We start from the raw sequence: 20,600 nt of genomic DNA, 5'->3' as shown, positions 1-20,600 counted from the left end.
AGTTTGGGTATGTTGTACCTTCATTTTCATTAAATTCTAAAAAGTTTTTAATTTCTTTCTTTATTTCTTCCTTGACCAGGGTATCGTTGAGTAGAGCATTGTTCAATTTCCACGTATATGTGGGCATTCTTCCTTGATTGTTATTGAAGACCAGTTTTAGGCCGTAGTGGTCCGATAGCACGCATGGGATTATTTCTATCTTTCTGTACCTGTTGAGGCCCGTTTTTCGACCAATTATATGGTCAATTTTGGAGAAAGTACCATGAGGAGCTGAGAAGAAGGTATATCCTTTTGCTTTAGGATAGAATGTTCTATAAATATCCGTTAAGTCCATTTGGCTCATGACTTCTCTTAGTCTGTCTACATCTCTGTTTAATTTCTGTTTCCATGAACTGTCCATTGATGAGAGTGGGGTGTTGAAATCTCCCACTATTATTGTGTGAGGTGCAATGTGTGTTTTGAGCTTTAGTAAGGTTTCTTTTACGTATGTAGGTGCCCTTGTATTTGGGGCATAGATATTTATGATTGAGAGTTCATCTTGGTGGATTTTTCCTTTGATGAATATGAAGTTTCCTTCCTTATCTTTTTTAATGACTTTTAGTTGAAAATTGATTTTATTTGATATTAGAATGGCTACTCCAGCTTGCTTCTTCTGACCATTTGCTTGGAAAGTTGTTTTCCAGCCTTTCACTCTGAGGTAGTGTCTGTCTTTGTCTCTGAGGTGTGTTTCCTGTAGGCAGCAGAATGCAGGGTCCTCGTTGCGTATCCAGTTTGTTAATCTATTTCTTTCTATTGGGGTGTTGAGGCCATTGATGTTGAGAGATATTAAGGAATAGTGATTATTGCTTCCCGTTATATTCATATTTGGATGTGAGGTTATGTTTGTGTGCTTTCATTCTCTTTGTTTTGTTGCCAAGACGATTAGTTTCTTGCTTCTTCTAGGGTATAGCTTGCCTCCTTATGTTGGGCTTTACCATTTATTATCCTTTGTAGTGCTGGATTTGTAGAAAGATATTGTGTAAATTTGGTTTTGTCATGGAATATCTTGGTTTCTCCATCTATGTTAATTGAGAGTTTTGCAGGATACAGTAACCTGGGCTGGCATTTGTGTTCTCTTAGGGTCTATATGACATCAGTCCAGGATCTTCTGGCCTTCATATTTTCTGTCAAGAAGTCTGGTGTGATTCTGATAGGTCTGCCTTTATATGTTACTTGACCTTTTTCCCTTACTGCTTTTAATATTCTTTCTTTATTTTGTGCGTTTGGTGTTTTGACAATTATGTGACAGGAGGTGTTTCTTTTCTGGTCCAATCTATTTGGAGTTCTGTAGGCTTCTTGTATGTCTATGGGTATCTCTTTTTTTAGGTTAGGGAAGTTTTCTTCTATGATTTTGTTGAAGATATTTACTGGTCCTTTGAGCTGGGAGTCTTCACTCTCTTCTATACCTATTATCCTTAGGTTTGATCTTCTCATTGAGTCCTGGATTTCCTGTATGTTTTAGACCAGTAGCTTTTTCCGCTTTACATTATCTTTGACAGTTGAGTCAATGATTTCTATGGAATCTTCTGCTCCTGAGATTCTCTCTTCCATCTCTTGTATTCTGTTGGTGAAGCTTGTATCTACAGCTCCTTGTCTCTTCTTTTGGTTTTCTATATCCTGGGTTGTTTCCATGTGTTCTTTCTTGATTGCTTGTATTTCCATTTTTAATTCCTTCAACTGTTTGATTGTGTTTTCCTGGAATTCTTTCAGGGATTTTTGTGTCTCCTCTCTATGTGCTTCTACTTGTTTGTTTCTGTTTTCCTGGAATTCTTTCAGGGATTTTTGCGATTCCTTTTTGTAGGCTTCTACTTGTTTATTAATGTTTTCCTGCGTTTCGCTAAGGGAGTTCTTCACGTCTTTCTTGAAGTCCTCCAGCATCATGATCAAATATGATTTTGAAACTAGATCTTGCTTTTCTGGTGTGTTTGGATATTCCATGTTTGTTTTGGTGGGAGAATTGGGCTCCGATGATGCCATGTAGTCTTGGTTTCTGCTGCTTGGGTTCCTGTGCTTGCCTCTCGCCATCAGATTATCTCTAGTGTTACTTTGTTCTGCTATTTCTGACAGTGGCTAGACTGTCCTATAAGCCTGTGTGGCAGGAGTGCTGTAGACCTGTTTTCCTCCCTTTCAGTCAGTTATGGGGACAGAGTGTTCTGCTTTCGGGCTTGTAGTTTTTCCTCTCTACAGGTCTTCAGCTGTTCCTGTGGGCCTGTGACTTGAGTTCACCAGGCAGGTCACTTGCAGCAGAAAAGTTGGTCTTACCTGTGGTCCCGAGGCTCAAATTCGCTCATGGGGTGCTGCCCACGGGCTCTCTGCAGTGGCAGCAACCAGGAAGATATGCGCCGCCCCTTCCGGGAGCTTCAGTGCACCAGGGTTCCAGATGGCCTTTGGTGTTTTCCTCTGGCGTCCGAGATGTGTGTGCATAGAGCAGTCTCTTCTGGTTTCCCAGGCTTGTCTGCCTCTCTGAAGGTTTAGCTCTCCCTCCCACGGGATTTGGGTGCAGAGAACTGTTTATCAGGTCTGTTTCCTTCAGGTTCGGGCAGTGTCTCAGGTAGGGATCCTGCCGCTCCTGGGCCCTCCCCCACGGGAGCCCAGAGGCCTTATACAGTTTCCTCTTGGGCCAGGGATGTGGGCAGGGGTGGGCAGTGTTGGTGGTCTCTTCTGCTCTGCAGCCTCAGGAGTGCCCACCTGACCAGGCCGTTGGGTCTCTCTCTCAGTAGGTCTGGGAGCAGAGAGATGCTACGGGCAGGGATCCGCGGGTGTGGGACTTCCGGTAAACACAGGACGTGCCCGGTCCTAGAGGAATTCTGCCTCCGTGTGTCCCGAGCTCACCAGGCAGCTTTCTTGCAGCAGAAAAGTTGGTCTTACCTGTGGTCCCGAGGCTCAAGTTCGCTCGTGGGGTGCTGCCCATGGGCTCTCTGCAGCGGCAGCAACCAGGAAGTATTTCTACATTTTATTTAAGGAGAAGAAAGCCTAGGTGAGCTGAGGTCTGGAATTGAGTCTTAGGTCTGTTTGACACTAGGATTCACAGTTCAGTCACATACTTCCTTCTATCCATTTTCTATTGCTTCTGTCACAATTTACCACAAAGTCAAAGCTTATAACAGCATACATTTCTATGGATTAAAAGTGAACCCAAGTCTTGAGTTTGGACAGGGCTCTCAGTTTGGAGTAGTCCTGGAGACTACTTGGTTGTCTTTCTAGCTTTTATAAGCCAGTCACATCCCTTGGCTTCTGGTCCCTTCTATCTGAAAAATTATGTAAAAATTACCAAATATTATGCTTCTTTCCATATTGGATCTTCCTAATTTCTTCTAAAAAAATAAATCTTGGGATTATTTTGATCATACCTGGATAACCCAGTATAGTCTCCTTGTGTTAAAGGAATTAAGCACCAACAGTACTAATTCCATCTGTATCCTTAACTTTCTTTCTTTCTTTCTTCCTTCCTTCCCTTCTTCCTTCCTTCCCTTCTTTCTTTCTTTCTTTCTTTCTTTCTTTCTTTCTTTCTTCCTTCCTTCCTTCCTTCCTTTCTTTCTTTCTTTCTTTCTTTCTTTCTTTCTTTCTTTCTTTCTTTCTTTCTTTTATCATTTTCACCATTGCAGAGGTCAGATGAGAACTGCTTTGGAGAAGACTGCTACTATGGTACTCTATTTTTCTTTCTCTTTTTGCATAAATGGAGATTTGGAGTATCATACTTTATTTACTTATATAGACGATATTACAATATTTCAGAAGAAATTTTACTAATAATATATATATTATAATTATAATAATTATAATAATATTATATATATTATATATATATGGGACCAAAATATCATAGTTAACAGTAAAGAAACAGAAAGTATTGTTTCAATAGAACTGTCTAAATTGTACATAGCACAGCATAAGGCTTTTCAGTCTACAGCATATTTTCACAGACAACAGTTGCATACAGAGAACACATGAAAAAAAGGAACTGAGGGCTGACAGTTAATTAACCCTCTTCCTATTTGCTCTAACTCTTGTTCTCCTCCCAAACTTGCTTGTGTATATAAATGTTCCCCTCTAAATACATTATACTGTCCAGACATAGAGAAAATGGTAACTTCAAACTAAACATTAAAAATTTCCGCTTTTTCCTCTTAATCTCATTTTTTTCCTTTTTTTTTTCTTTATTAACTTGAGTATTTATTATTTACATTTCGAATGTTATTCTCTTTCCTGGTTTCCAGGCCAACATTCCCCTAACCCCTCGCCCTCCCCTTCTATATAGGTGTTCCCCTCCTCATCCTCCCCCCATTACCGCCCTCCGCCAACAATCACATTCACTGGGGGTTCATTCTTGGCAGGACCAAGGGCTTCCCCTTCCATTGGTGCTCTTACTAGGATATTCATTGCTACCTATGAGGTCAGAGTCCAGGGTCAGTCCATGTATAGTCTTTGGGTAGTGGCTTAGTACCTGGAAGCTCTGGTTGGTTGACATTGTTGTTCATATGGGGTCTCGAGCCCCTTCAAGCTCTTCCAGTCCTTTCTCTGATTCCTTTTAATCTTGTTTTTAAGGAAAACGGTGGGAGGGGTTTTTCAAGTACTATTTGTTGATGGTGGGCTCTTGAGCTGTCTTATTTATCAAGAGGAAAGTGAGAATAAAGTAGCTATTACTAGGCAAAAAGTGAAGTTGATTTGTAAAATTACAGCCAAGAGCTCATATCTTGATCCTTGATTAGGGACCCTGAGGATAACATGAGTCTTTTGAAACCTCAAAGCCTGCCTCAGTGACACACAACCTCCAATGAGGCCACACTTCCTAATCTTTCCCAAACAGTTCCACCAATTGGTGACTGAATATTCAAATATATGTCACTATGGGGCCTTTCTCATCAAAACCACCATAAAATTAGTCAAGTTAGTATTTACTTATTTGAAAGAAATGCATTGAGAATGCAGTATAGACCAGACAATGAACTGTGTAAGGAATTCAGTAATTACACAAATTTCTAGAAGAGATAGAGATGAACAGGCAGGACATATAAGATGTGCAGAAAGGAAAAGTGCTGGAGATAAGGTAGTAGCTGTTGTGAACATGAGGGAGCTGAAAAGAAAGCACCCTGACGTGGTTCAACCAGAATCCTGAAGGAAGAAAGAGACAAAGGTCATGCAAAAACTTATGGGGAAGAGATTTCAGATAGAAAGAGCATAAGGTAAAAGTATGCTGCGTGTATTGGAGGGAACCTGGACAAATGACCTGACATGATACAAAGGAAGAAAATTGGAGGGAAATAGAAACTGATGTCAGAGACATGCTAGGTTCTCAACCCCAGGTAAACATTTGAGAAACTCAGCTTTATTCTGACTGAGATGAGGGCTTCAGGGAGGATGTGGAAGCAGGAATGTGATGAAAAATTACTTTAGTTATGAGTACATCTCTCTGACTGCTAAGGATGGGGAAATGAATGCAGCAGGTAAGGTGTTACTCATATTTGTCTTAGTCACTGTTTTATCGCTATTATAAAACACCATAACCAATCAACTTATAAACAAAGGCATTTAATCTTGATTATGGTTTCAGAGGATTACAGTCTATGATGACAGGATGAGGAAACAGGCAAGAACTCACATCATGATCCTTGATCATGGGGTAGTAAGAGGACCCCGAGGATAACATGAGTCTTTTGAAACCTCAAAGCCTGCCTCAGTGACACACAACCTTCAATGAGGCCACATGTCCTAATCTTTTCCAAACAGTTCCACCAATTGGGGACTGAATATTCAAATATATGTGACTACAGGGCCATTCTCATCAAAACCACCATAAAGGTCAGAGCATGAAAAAAAAATCTGAATGTGTTTCTTTGAAGACTGCTGTTGATAATGTAATGTGATATTAAACTAAACATACCAAGGTTTCTAATTTTGTCTCACTTAAAGAAAGAAGCTCACATTTTCCTAGCCAAATAAGCCTGGAAGCAGAGTAGATCTGGTTCATAAAATGAAGGAGTCACATGATGATATCTAGTGGTCTGTTGGAAATTCAAGCAGCTATCTCAAGTAGGTAGTTGGACTTCAAAGTCAAAAATTTAAGTTGAAAATCATCAAAATTCTAGATCATAGTGTGCATGTTATGAAGAGGCTTGAAGAAAGAGAAATGTCAGAAAAAAGAATTGAGCTTGGCTAGTATGAGAGGAGGAATACCAGAAGAGACTAATAACTGGAGATGAAGTGACGGCCATGTTTCCAGAATGAGCAAGAAGTGGCTGCTGCCAGGGAGGAAGGCATAAAACTGAAATTTGATCTATAGGTTTAGAAACACAGAGAAGCCTTTGACACCTCAGCAGAGTTTCTTTTCTTTTCTTTTTTTTTCTTTATTAACTTGAGTATTTCTTATTTACATTTTGATTGTTATTCCCTTTCCCGGTTTCCGGGCCAACATCCCCCAACCCCTCTCCATCCCCTTCTATATGGGTGTTCCCCTCCCCATCCTTCCCCCCTACCGCCCTCCCCCAACAATCACGTTCACTGGGGATTCAGTCTTAGCAGGACCAAGGGCTTCCCCTTCCACTGGTGATCTTACTAGGATATTCATTGCTACCTATGAGGTTGGAGCCCAGGGTCAGTCCATGTATAGTCTTTGGGTAGTGGCTTAGTCCCTGGAAGCTCTGGTTGCTTGGCATTGTTGTTCATATGGGGTCTCAGCAGAGTTTCTTATGGCAACAGAATGAAGGGTGAGTGGGCATGAGATGGTGGGAAGCAGCCAATAGAAGGCCGGGGATGAGTTTACTGATGCAGACACACTGCAGGACATCTTAGGGACCCATGGTTCCTCTGACAACTTCTTTCCCACAGTCTTTATTGAGAGCGGTGAAGAGGAACCAGCTTTGGGCAGCTTTTGGAAGGAGCTCTTACGGGTGAGGAGAGCAGTCAGCTGGTCCAGTTTTTGTGTGGTTTTATTTTTTCTTTTGCTTCCCCTAGGAAATGGAGGTTACAAATCAATCATAATAATTGGAGTGGTAATATTTTTAAATTTGTAAAAATAGTGTCACTCCCTGGATCTTAATAAAGTATTACGAATGAAGTCTTTAATGTGGTCCACCCTCTGGGGACATTTGCGTTTTCAGCAGTAAGAGAAATCTGTACTCACAGCCTCACAATTTAACAGTAGAATTTCACACGTCAGTAATGAGGTTGGAAGGGAAATGTGTTTGAAAAGTGAGTCCAATTGCTGTTGTTCAAATAACCATATGTCATTATCAACCTATGCATGAGTTTGAAGCCTCATTTATAAGCTGTTCTAATTTCAGATAGTCACGTTCTGACAGAGACTGTTCATTGTCACCAGTATAAGCATACCCTTTAACTGCTTTATGAAGAAGTAAAATAAAGGCCAAGTAGCATTTGAGAAGCTGAGACAGCTGCAGACCTTCCCTGGTACTGTCCTGGATTTGTCTTTTGTAGTTCATCCCCACAGTTTTTCTCTAAAGAAGAATGATAAATGTCAACAAGATTGTCCATCATTTCTACTGAAGTCGTCCCTTGGCCAATTATCAGATGCCAACTTTAATGTCTTTGGAGAACAAGAGCATGACTGTGTCCTATCAATGTGGGCTGCTAATTCAGATCACTGTTTCCATTGAATAAAGAGAGGATGATATCTTTCTGTACTGTAGCTGATAACTTTATAATCTGTCATAGTTCTGGGAGAGCAAAAAAAAAATTTCCGAGAAAAATCTGACACTCTTTTCCCTAGACTTCTGGCAAAATTGTATATAAAGGAGATGATGTGAAGACAGCTTACCACTCTGTCATTTTGCCTTAATTGGAAATGCTGTTTCATAAGAGATTGCTTTATTTTCGCATACTCCAGGCATAGACATCATAGTTTGATTAAACCAAGAAAACTCGTTGTGAGTGTGTTGTTTCATCCTGTTAGTGTGATAAAAAACACTTTGACCAACAAGCAATTTAGAAGGAGGGAAGGGTTTATTTTAGCTTACGGGTCTGTCATTGTGGGAAGTCTGCAGCAGAACCGAAGCAGCAATTAGAAGCAGAAAACACAAAGGATCAAAAAACACTGGTCTCTGGCTCACTTGTGTAGCATTCCATGCTTAGCTGACTTTCTTATATGGCCCGGGACTCAAAAAATGGTGCCAGCTACAATGGGTTGGACCTCCTATACCAATTAACAATTGAGACAATCCCCCAAAGAATTGCCCACAGACCAGTCTGATGTGGGGACTTCTTTAATCAAGACTCCCTTCTCAGGTAGCTCTAAGGTGATCCTAAGAAATAAAAAGTCCTTAAATACTATCTGTCAAAGTTATATAGATATCCAAAGAGAGGCTGAGGGCATGAAAACACTTGTCATGGGGTGTATTAGTTACCTCTGTATACTGTGACTATAATCCATGACAGAAAACCCCTCACAGACATGATCAGAAGTATATTTCATGACTCTCCTAGATGTTTCTTAGTTTAACCAAATTGGAAATCAAAATTAGCCATCTTACTATTATTCTGGATGAATCCTGAATGGATTATTCCCAATGTGAGACAAATATCACAAAATATATTAAAAGACAAAGATACCACTTACTTCTTTTCTTGCTTTTATAATTTATTAGTTGTTTATCAACAAAGTTATTATGTAGCTTTTAATTCATTTATATGTCTACACTGGTAGGCATTGTAGGAGATGCTATGATACAAAATAAAGCTGTAGAATTAATCAGTTATGGCTTTTGCCATAATTCAGCATGTAACATAGTCTTCCTAAGGAGCCTGCACTACTGGAGTGATTTAGTGTCCCCCTTCCCCACAAAGTTTATGCAGAAAAGAGACTCAGAATATAACCTTATTTGGAAATAATGTTAACATGAGACCACAAGGCGTTAAAGTGGACTCTCAATCAATGGCTGGTCAGAAGGAGAGGGCTATTTAGGTACAGACACAAACAGAGGTGAGCAGTCTGTAGTTATGCTGCCAAAAAATTAGTGAATTACAATCATCCCTGAGCAGTGCCTTGAGAAGTCAGGAAAGGTGATTCCTCAGCCTCCAGAGAACATAGTCTGACCTGCTCCTTGATTTCTGACATCCAGCCTGCAAGGCTGTGTTGAGGTTGGTACCCACTGGAGTGAACTCTTCGGTTTGTTGGTTGTTGTGGCAGCCCCTTTAAACACTGCAGAGACTCAGCCATGGTACCTCACCTCCATGTCTATCTTGTCTCCATCCTTTCTTTTGTGAAGTCTTTCCATTTAAATGGTAGATGTGCTCTCCAGGGTTCAATGAGAGACAATTTGAGTTGCTGTATTACAGAGCCCCATCCTTACTTCCCCCCTTACCTTCACCAAGTGCTTTTTTTTTCTTCATTCAAGGCTGATGTTTTCTTTTAAAAAGCACGTTTCTGAGACACTATGCTTTCACAGTGAAAGTATTTTTACGGTGGATATAAAAGCTATTAGCAGAGGACTTACTTGAAGCTGAAGGCTTTTTTTCCCTCCTTAAACCAAACAACAAGCAAATGGTTTTTATGATTCTTCTTTGAATTTCAAATATATTTTATGAGAAGCAAAAATGGAAAGAAAATGGCATCAGGGCTTCTTAAAATGAAATGAAATTTCTACTTGGCCACATCTTAATAAACAGGAGCCATCCAAGCCATATCTTTTTTCATCTGCACACAATGGATGGGTTTCAATCAATAGATCCAACAGCAAAGACAAGTCATACTGTGTGCCGTTACTCGGTCAAATACAGTTCGTACTCGAGAAGACTTCAGCTGGGACAGGTTTTGTGCAAATGCTGTTTCATGAAAAGCAAATTCTCATGGTAATTGTTGGTGACCATGGAGATCATGTTCTGAATTAACATTGTACAATTATTGATTTGCAGTAGGAGATGCATTTATTCCGAAGGCCATTACCTAGCAACAGCTAAGGCAGAGTCACCCTATCAGAGGTTGCCTCTGGCAGAACCATGGAGCACAAATGGCATGTACTGTTCTGTTGTCGTGTTCACAAAGTAGGCCTGAATTGAATGGAATATTCATGGCCATTACTTTTCAAATCTGCTGAAAGCCTGATTCTTTTTATAAAGGATAAGAAAAGACACAAAAATTCCTGTTAGAGTTTTTAGGAGATTGAAAAAAATAGAAAAAAATAGCTTCCACAGGTTGGTTTTCAAATTTTCTCCCTATTGTCTCTCACCCTGTCCTCTCTTTGTCACTATCTGTCTCTCCTTCTCCCTTTCTCCTCCCTTCTCTCGCTCTTCTATCCACTTTCATCAAACTCTTCTGTTTGGAACAATATTTAGAATTTTGAAGCCCAAATAAAATCTATTCTTATTTGGCATTTATTTAAAGATATCAACGGTCAAGATTAAACAATAGCCCAATAGTATGCAAAAGAATGCAAGCAATTTCCCCTGGTGAAGGATTTCATGAAATAAGCTTTGATGGGTTGCCAGATTCCAAGTTCCCTTGTTCACTTCATGGAGATAGGTAGTAATCCACGGAGAAACACTGTTCTTGAATGATAGTAAATGTTTCTGCAACTACTTTAAGATTCATCTAATTGCCTTGCACATTTCAGTGTGGTACAATAGTGATATTTGTCTTCACAAAAGTGAAGATCCGTTTTGGAGTCATGATGACACATATATTAAGCAATCAGCAATAGTAACCCAGCATATGTAAACACTGGACCATAAGCCAAAGACTTTGACTTTCTTTGCATAGTGCACTTAGGTGCTTGAGCATCTATCCTTCTTGAGTATCATATACTCAAAAGATGCCCCACCATGCCACAGAGGCATGTGTTCCAATATGTGCATAGTGGCCTTATCTGTGATAGCTATAAGGTGGAGACAACCCAGCTGTCCCACACAGAAGGATAGATACAGAAAATGTGGTTCATTTATACAATGGAATACTATTCAGCTATTAAGAACAAGGGCATCATGGGTTTTGCAGGCAAATGGATGGAACTAGAAAACATCATACTGATTTAGGTAACTCAGACCCAAAAGGGCATGAATGGTGTATACTAATAAGTGGGTATTAGCCAAAATGCACAGAATACTGAGGATACAATCCACAGAACTCAAGAAGAACAAACAGAAGAGCCCAAGTGAGGATGCTTCAATCCCATTTGGGAGGGAGAAGAAAGAAATCACTGGAAGCAGAAGGAGGAAAGGATCTGGGTGGGAGAGGGGCGGGGAGGGTTAGGGGGAAGATAATCAGGAATGGCATATAGGGGGAATCAGGAGAGAAGACCTGAGGGTCAGCAGAATGAATGGAAATATACAACATCTAGGAATGGGAGGTAAGGGGACCCTCCAGAAAGTATCAGAGACTTGGGAGGTGGGAGACTCTTAGGACTCAAAGGGAGGGACCTTAGATGAAATGCCCACCAGTGGGGAGAGGGAACTCATAGAGTACACCTCCAGTAGAAAGACAGGGCATCAAGTAGAGGGATGGGGTTGCCATCCCACAGTCAAAAACTCTGACCCAGAATTGTTCTGGTCTAAAATAAAACTGCAGGGACCAAAATGGAGAAGAGACTGAGGGAAAGGCAGTCCAATGATCTGCCTAACTTGGGATCCATCTCAAGGGGACCTCAAGGCCTGACACTATTACTGGTGCCATGGTGTTTTTACAGGCATGAGCCTAGCATGACTGTCCTCTGAGGGGCTCAATAAACAGCTAACTGAGACATTTGCATCTACTTACACCTATTGGACTGAAGTCAGGGCCCCTGTGGTTGAATTAGGGAAAGGCTGGAAGAAGCTGAGGAGGAGGGTGACCCCACAGGAAGACCAGCAGTCTCAACTATCCTGGATCCCTGAGTCTCTCAGGCATAGACTCTGATCATCTCAGCTGATCAAAGGCCCTCCTACACATAGACAGCCTGGTCTGGCCTCAGTGGGAGAAGAAGTACCTAACCCTTGAGAGACTTGAAACCTCAGGGAGTGGGGAGGCCTGGTGGCAAGAGGGGAAGGGGGAGACATCCTCTTGGAGATGGGGAGGAGGAATGGGATGAGGAACTGTGGGAGAATAGACCAGGAGGGGGACAACAACTGGACTGTAAAAAATAAAAGTAATAAGAAAAAATCTCAGAAAGCAAAAAATAATTATATTTTTCATATGTTCACACAATATGTTTTCCTAAGAGGAAAATGAAGAAATAAATGTTTTGTTCTGTAAAAACAATACTTGCTTAGATTACACCTTAATGAAATGGTTACTAGGAACAAACTCTACCCTAATGTGTGCTCTAAAATTATATGAGCCATGTTTGTAATTATATCCTGGACCATTAGACACTAGTCACAGATCTTTCAAAAGTTTAATTCTTAATCCTTACAGAATCCACAGACACATCGTTCATTGTGCTGGATGTTAGAATTTTCTAATTATTTGTTGACTGTTAGCACATGCTTGGAGAATTTGTTCTGTCCAATCCCAGCTACTGGTTATTGAACTAACAGTTAAGCTTATAACCAATTAACTAGTAAATGAATACTTCAATTCCCAGTTAGGACACTATGATCCAACCAGCTCCACTATTTTGCCTTGTGACTGCCGCCTTTCTCTACATGGTTAGAAGCAGAATGATGTATATAATTTGGATTTCAGATCTTTAGGTAATATCAGTGTCATGTTCCTGAATGCTTCCTGGGTACCTTCTGAGGGCCAGGCAGTAGGTAGGGAATGACAAACAAACAAAATAAAAATTCTTGTCACATATTTCACAATGAGTTGAGTAAAATTAAAGATAAAATATTTAATGAAGATCCTGCTTACTTTTAGCCATGTATCTGAATTTTTAAGAATTGACATATATAGTGGGCTGGAGAGATGGCTCAGCGGTTAAGAGCACCCGACTGCTCTTCCAGAGGTCATGAGTTCAATTCCCAGCAACCACATGGTGGCTCACAACCATCTGTAAAGAGATCTGATGCCCTCTTCTGGTGTATCTGAAGACAGCTACAGTGTATTTATATATAATAAATAAATAAATCTTTAAAAAAAAAGAATTGACATATAGAGTATAATGTCTAGACACGATGATAGTTTTAATGTTTGGGTAATTTATGTACCTATAATTACAATTATAGTCACACCAATAGATATTTCATATAGCCCAGAAATTTTCCTCAAGCTCTTTACCATGAACACATGTTCATAATCCATTTAAAAATGCCTGTTTTAATTTTTGTCAGCAAAAATTTGTTCACTTTCATATGGATGTAACTGTAGTTGATACTCTTTCTTGCCCTGTCGCTTTTGCTCAGCATGAGGTACTTAAGATTCATTCATGTCCTATCAGTAAATCTTTCCTTGTCTTTTTTTTAAAGCTTTATTTTGTTTTTATTTGCATCTACGTGTCTGTGTCATTATCCATGTGCGCCACATGTGTGCAGGTGGCCATGAAGGCCAAAAGAGGTTGGGAGATGCCATGGAGCTGGACTTAAGGGTGAGATGCCCTGGAGCTAAAGTTAGGAGTGATTGTGAGTCCTCTGACTTGGGTGCTGAGAGCCAAACTGGTCCTATGGAAGAGCAGTAAGAGCTCTTATCCCCTGAACTATCTCTCCAGCCCTCTTCCCTCTATTGCTCTGGATTATCTCATTGGCTGAGGACCTCACAATAGAGCTATCCATTTGAATGTTGATAGACATATGGGTGGGTCCCAGTTTCTGGTCCTTGTGATTAACATCCTGTAAACAATCTGGTATAAATTTTTTCCATGTATATTTGTTGTCATATATATATATATACATATATCTATATGTGTGTGTGTGTGTGTGTGTGTGTGTGTGTGTGTGTATAAAACAATTGGTGCTTTATACTGCCTCTTTATGACATCTTGCCCTTATTGAGCTACAGAGACATTTTGTTGCTCTAGAGAAATATGTTTTAGTTTTTTCTATAGATTTATGCTGTTATACTCATTTATTGCTTTTGTGTGTATGTGTGCCTTTGCACACATGTAGATGTCATGACCCATGTATGGAAGTTAGAACATAGCTTTTGGAAGCTGGTTCTCATTTTCCACCATTAAGACCATTAACTTGTTGAGTCATCTCACTGTCCTATGTCTATGATTTATTTCAGGTTAATTTTTTTTGGAAAGATTTTTCTTATTGTATTGAATTGTGGGGAAAGATTCTGAAGTTTTTAAGTCTTAATGTAAATGCTTCTGGACTATTTTTCTATCTCTTTATTCTTTTCTCATTGATTTAACAAACAGTGGAAGATAGTGCATAATGTCATGACTATGATGAAACAAACTTCCCATACTCGTGGGAATACATGATAGACATATGATGGTCTACTTTTAACAGTGCAGTGGAAATAAGGCAGAGTTCAATGTCTTTCTTTTTCAACATTACTTAAGTTAGTTTCCTTATTCGTTTTGATTAATATTTTCTTTAATTCACCAATTATTTACTTCATTTACATCCAGATTGGATCTTCTCCTCCCATCTCCCCTCCAAGTCCCCCCTACTCACACTCACTTTCCCTTCCCTTAGGTTCCCTTCATTTCTCCTGAGAGGAGACATGCCATGGATATCAACTTGCCTTGACATAATCAAGTTGTAGTAAGACTGGGCACATCTTTTACTATTGAGATTACCTAAGATTGACTAGTTAAAGGAAGATTGAAGTAAACTTTTTCCTTAAAAGTCGACTTTGAAATAAATAAAGCCATTAAAGAAATACAGGAAAATAAAATCAAGACCTGGAAATGGATGTAGAGGTAATAACGGAAACACAAATGGAGGCAACCTTGGAGATGAAAAACCTAGGAAAGAGAACAGGAACTACAGATGCAAGCATCGCCAGCAGAACACAAGAGATGGAAAAGAGAATCTCAAGCGTAGAAGATACAATAGAAGAAATTGATATATCAAGCAAAGAAAATGCCAAATCTATAAAGTTTCTAACACAAAACATCCAGGAAATTTGGGACACTATGAAAAGACCAAACCTAAGAAAAACATGAATAGAAGACAGAATATTTCCAGCTCAAAGGCCCTAAAAATGTCTTCAATAAAATCATAAAAGAAATCTTTCCTAACCAAAGGAAAGAGATGGCTATAAATGAACAAGAAGCTTACAGAACACAAAATAGATTAAACCAGAAAGGAAAATCATCCTGACACATAATAAACAAGGCATTAAATGGATAGAACAAAGAAAAAATATTAAAAGCAACAGGGGGAAAAGGCCAAGTAACATATAAAGGCAGATCTATGAGAATTACATTTTTTGTTTTTAATTGTAGTTTCATAAGGTCCGATTTATTATTTTTAAAATTGTTTTATTTATTTACATTCCAAATGTTGCCCCCGTTTTTGGTCCCTGCTTCAAGAGTTCTTCACTCCATCCTTCTCACCTTTGCCTCTTAGTGGGTGTCCCTCTACCCCCAACCCCAATGACTCAGCCCCTCTCCCACTCACTCATATTCACCTCACCTGCCCTGAAATCAAGTCTCTACAGGATTAGGAATATCCTCTCCTGGTGAGGCCAGATAAGGCAGTCCTTTGCTACATATGAGCTAGGGGCAGTAGACCAGCCCATGTATGCTCTTTGGTTGGTGGCTTAGTCTCTTGGAGCTCCCAGGGGTCCAGATTAGTTCTTCATATGGGATTGCCATCCCCTTCAGCTCCTTCAATCTGTCTAACTCTTCATAGGGGTGCCTGACATCAGTCCAATTGTTGGCTGTAAGTATCTGCATCTGCCTCAACCAGTTGCTGGTAGACCCTCTGAGAGGACAGTCATGTCAGGCTCCTGTCTGCAAGCACAACATGGCATCAATAATAGAATCAGGGTTTGGTTCCCACCCATGGAATCCCAAGTTGGACAGGTCACTGGATGATCTTTTCTTCAATCTCTGTTCCATTTTTTGTCCCAGCATTTCTTTTGACAGGAATAATTCTTGGTAAAAATTTTGAAGGTAGTTTGGCGACCCCATCACTCCACTGGGAGCCCTGTCAATCTACTGGAGGTAGTCCCTTCAGATGCCATCTCCACCCTGTTGGGCATTTTGGATAAGGTCATCCCCATTGAGGAGCTTCTCACATCCCAGGGCTCTGGAACTTTTTAGAGGTTCTCCCCAATCCCCACACATTCATTCTCTTGACCCTATGGGCTTCTCTCCTGTCTCCCCCATACCTGTTCTTTCCACCATTCCCACCCCCCCATCTCCCTCCCAGATCCCTTCCACCCTCTGCATCCTGTGATTATTTTGTTCCCACTTCCAAATGGGATTGAAATAGCCTCACTTGAACCTTATTTCTTGTTAAACTTCTTTGGGTCTGTATATTGTATCATGGGTATTCTGTACTTTTGGGCTAATATCAACTTATCAGTAAATACATACCATGCATATACTTTTGGTTCTGGGTTACTTTACTGAGGATGATACTTTATAGTTCTAGCCATTTGCCTGCAAAATTCATGATATCTTCATTTTTATTAGCTGAATAGTATTCCATTGTGTAAATAAACCACATTTTTTTGGCATCCATTCTTCAGTTAAATGAGATCTGGGTCATCTCCAGTTTCTGGCTATTATGAATAAGGTTGCTATGAATATAGTGGAGCACATGTCCTTGTGGTATCTTAGAACATCTTTTGGGTATATGCCCAGGAGCAATAAAGCTGGGTCTTCAGGTAGAACTGTTTCCAATTTTCTGAGAAACGATTTCCAGAATGGTTGTACCAGTTTGCAATCATATCAGCTATGGAGTAGAGTCCTTCTTTCTTCACATCCTTGTCAACATGTTCTGTCACTTGAGGTTTGATCTTAGCAATTCTGATTGTTGTGAGGTAGAATCTCAGGGAAATGCAAATCAAACCACCTGACTTCTTAACAGAGACACCAAAAGCATGAAGGGCTTGGACAGATGAATTACAGGCACCAGGAGACCACAGAAGTCAACTCAGACTACTATACCCAGCAAAACTTTCAGTCACTATAGATGGAGAAACCAATATATTCCATGACAAAATGAAATTTAAACAATAGTTTTCTTGTAATCCAGCCCTACAAAGGATACTAGAAGGAAAATTCCAACATGAGGAAGGTAACTACACCCAAGAAAACACAAGAAATTAATCATATCATAGAAAGAGGGAGAAACCACCTCACCACAGACACATATATTAACATTACCACCATCAAAATAACAGGAATTAGTAATCATTGGTCATTAAAATATCTCAACATAAATGGACTCAATTCATGGACACAGGTTAACAGAGTAGATGTGTAAACAGACAACACTGCCCATTCTCTCCTTATCTATTCAATATAGTACTTGAAGTTCTAGCTAGAGCAATTGGACAACAAAAGGAGACCAAGGGGATACAAATTGGAAAGGAAGAAGTCAAATTATCATCATTTGTAGATAATATGATAGTATATATACGTGACCACCAAAATACTACCAGAGCACTTAGGGCTAAATATGAGACTTGGTTGCAAAATGAAAACTAATGAAAAGAGTAAACTCTGTGATTTCAAATATAAAAAACGTCACATTAAAGGTTTTATTAAAACTTTTGGACTGATTTAATATAATCAAATTACCTAAATCAATAAAGAAATTTAACTTTGAAAATTCAGCCCATTCATCTATAAACATGGTGTATCTTTCCACTTATTTAGGCCTTTTAAAATTTCTCTTAGGAATGTTGTATATCCTTCAATTTTGATTTTGATTTGTTTTGTATATTTTAGTGCTGTTTAAAAAAGAATCAGTTTCAATAGAATCAATGTCTTAAATTATTTATTGTTGATATATGTGAATTTACTTGATTTGGTATATTACTTCATGTGTCTCATGAACTTAATAGGTCTATTGAGTAAATTCCTTTGAATTTTCTATTTGAAGATTATAATTGCGTTTTCAAGAGCTTATTAGAAACCAAATATTCCTGAGGTGCTAAAATATTGATTAAGTGATTATAAAACAAACCAACAAACCTTTGTCATTTCCAACTGTAAAATGAGTTAGGCCAAATTTATATATTTTAAAACAAAGACCAGTGTTATCCATTAGTGTTACAATGTGCAGCATAGAAATAAATAGAACTGAAAACAGCGGCGCAGATCTTCCTGGTTGCTGCTGCCACGGAGAGCTCGTAGGCAGCGCCCCACGAGCAAACTTGAGCCTCGGGACCACAGGTAAGACCAACTTTTCTGCTGCAAGAGACCTGCCTGGTGAACTCAGGACACACAGAGGCAAAATTCCTCTAGGACCGGGCACTTCCAGTGTTTACCGGGAATCCCAAACCCACGGATCCCGGCCTGCAGCAGCTCTCTGCTCCCAAACCCCATGGGAGAGAGACCTCACCGCCTGGTCAGGTGGGCACTCCTGAGGCTGCAGAGCGGAAGAGACCACCAACACTGCCTACCCCTGCCCACATCCCTGGCCCAAGAGGAAACTGTATACGGCCTCTGGGTTCCTGTGGGGGAGGGCCCAGGGGCAGCAGGACCCCTGCACCTGAGACACCACCGGAACCTGAAGGGACAGACCGGATAAACAGTTCTCTGGACCCAAATCCCGTGGGAGGGAGAGCTAAACCTTCAGAGAGGCAGACAAGCCTGGGAAACCAGAAGAGACTGCTCTATGCACACACATCTCAGACGCCAGAGGAAAACACCAAAGGCCATCTGGAACCCTGGTGCACTGAAGCTCCCGGAAGGGGCGGCGCATATCTTCCTGGTTGCTGCCACTGCAGAGAGCCCATGGGCAGCACCCCACGAGCGAACTTGAGCCTCAGGACCACAGGTAAGACCAACTTTTCTGCTGCAAGTGACCTGCCTGGTGAACTCAAGACACAGGCCCAAAGGAACAGCTGAAGGCCTGTAGATAGGAAAAACTACACGCCCGAAAGCAGAACACTCTGTTCCCATAACTGGCTGAAAGAAAACAGGAAAACAGGTCTACAGCACTCCTGACACACAGGCTTATAGGACAGTCTAGCCACTGTCAGAAATAGCAGAACAAGGTAACACTAGAGATAATCTGATGGCGAGAGGCAAGCACAGGAACCCAAGCAACAGAAACCAAGACTGCATGGTATCATAGGAGCCCAATTCTGCCACCAAAGCAAACACGGAATATGCAAACACACCAGAAAAGCAAGATCTAGTTTCAAAATCATATTTGATCATGATGCTGGAGGACTTCAAGAAAGACGTGAAGAACTCCCTTAGAGAACAAATAGAAGTCTACAGAGAGGAATCGCAAAAATCCCTGAAAGAATTCCAGGAAATCATAAATAAACAAGTAGAAGCCCATAGAGAGGAGACACAAAAATCCCTGAAAGAATTCCAGGAAAACGTAAATAAACAAGTAGAAGACCATAGAGAGGAGTCACAAAAATCCCTGAAAGAATTCCAGGAAAACACAATCAAACAGTTGAAGGAATTAAAAATGGAAATAGAAGCAATCAAGAAAGAACACATGGAAACAACCCTGGATATAGAAAACCAAAGAAGAGACAAGGAGCTGTAGATACGAGTTTCACCAACAGAATACAAGAGATGGAAGAGAGAATCTCAGGAGCAGAAGATTCCATAGAAATCATTGACTCAACTGTCAAAAATAATGTAAAGCGGAAAAAGCTACTGGTCCAAAACATACAGGAAATCCAGGACTCAATGAGAAGATCAAACCTAAGGATAATAGGTATAGAAGAGAGTAAAGACTCCCAGCTCAAAGGACCAGTAAATATCTTCAACAAAATCATAGAAGAAAACTTCCCTAACCTAAAAAAAGAAATACCCATAGGCATGCAAGAAGCCTACAGAACTCCAAATAGATTGGACCAGAAAAGAAACTCCTCCAGTCACATAATAGTCAAAACACCAAACGCACAAAATAAAGAAAGAATATTAAAAGCAGTAAGGGAAAAAGGTCAAGTAACATATAAAGGCAGACCTATCAGAATTACACCAGACTTTTCGCCAGAAACTATGAAAGCCAGAAGATCCTGGACAGATGTCATACAGACCCTAAGAGAACACAAATGCCAGCCCAGGTTACTGTATCCTGCAAAACTCTCAATTAACATAGATGGAGAAACCAAGATATTCCATGACAAAACCAAATTTACACAATATCTTTCTACAAATCCAGCACTACAAAGGATAATAAATGGTAAAGCCCAACATAAGAAGGCAAGCTACACCCTAGAAAAAGAAAGCAACTAATCATCTTGGCAACAAAACAAAGAGAAGAAAAGCACATAAACATAACCTCACATCCAAATATGAATAAAACAGGGAGCAATAATCACTATTCCTTAATATCTCTCAACATCAATGGCATCAACTCCCCAATAAAAAGACATAGATTAACAAACTGGATACGCAACGAGGACCCTGCATTCTGCTGCCTACAGGAAACACACCTCAGAGACAAAGACAGACACTACCTCGGATTGAAAGGCTGGAAAACAACTTTCCAAGCAAATGGTCAGAAGAAGCAAGCTGGAGTAGCCATTCTAATATCAAATAAAATCACTTTTCAACTAAAATTCATCAAAAAAGATAAGGAAGGACACTTCA

At 40.1% G+C, this 20,600-nt stretch overlaps 1 long non-coding RNA gene across 1 annotated transcript in view; it reads right to left on the bottom strand.

Annotated features, from left to right (window-relative positions):
• Positions 1–1,311: 1,311 nt before the first annotated feature.
• Positions 1,312–20,600, bottom strand: part of LOC134485955 (uncharacterized) — a 31,822-nt gene continuing 12,533 nt past the window's right edge. The window contains exon 3 of the long non-coding RNA XR_010064400.1: positions 1,312–2,985. This is a non-coding gene — a long non-coding RNA (uncharacterized LOC134485955). The remainder of the gene's footprint in view (positions 2,986–20,600) is intronic.

The sequence above is a fragment of the Rattus norvegicus genome, chromosome 2 (genome assembly GCF_036323735.1).
Source record: "Rattus norvegicus strain BN/NHsdMcwi chromosome 2, GRCr8, whole genome shotgun sequence".
In the NCBI taxonomy this organism is placed as follows: domain Eukaryota; kingdom Metazoa; phylum Chordata; class Mammalia; order Rodentia; family Muridae; genus Rattus; species Rattus norvegicus.
The sequence above is the reverse complement of the archived record's forward strand: the minus strand, read 5'-3'. Positions and strand labels throughout refer to the sequence as shown.